Below are 267 nucleotides of genomic sequence, written 5' to 3' on the forward strand. Positions count from 1 at the left end.
ATCACCAATCTTGGTTTATGTTCTCCCAGTGTGTTCTATACCGTATCACCAATCTTGGTCTATTTTGTCATCTGATTTTTGGACTTTGTCTGATAGATGGGATATCTCTAATGATTTTGGGTGCTATTACCACAGGCAATCTCCGTTATGACTTTTGGTTAACGATCGGAAAGTGCGAAGTTTTTTTTTAAATAGTTTTGAATTTATATTAAGTTCTATTATTGTTTTATAGTGCTGATCTTGATCGCCTATTGACAATTAATGTAA

Source organism: Limulus polyphemus, unplaced genomic scaffold (genome assembly GCF_000517525.1).
Source record: "Limulus polyphemus unplaced genomic scaffold, Limulus_polyphemus-2.1.2 Scaffold6632, whole genome shotgun sequence".
Lineage (NCBI taxonomy): Eukaryota > Metazoa > Arthropoda > Merostomata > Xiphosura > Limulidae > Limulus > Limulus polyphemus.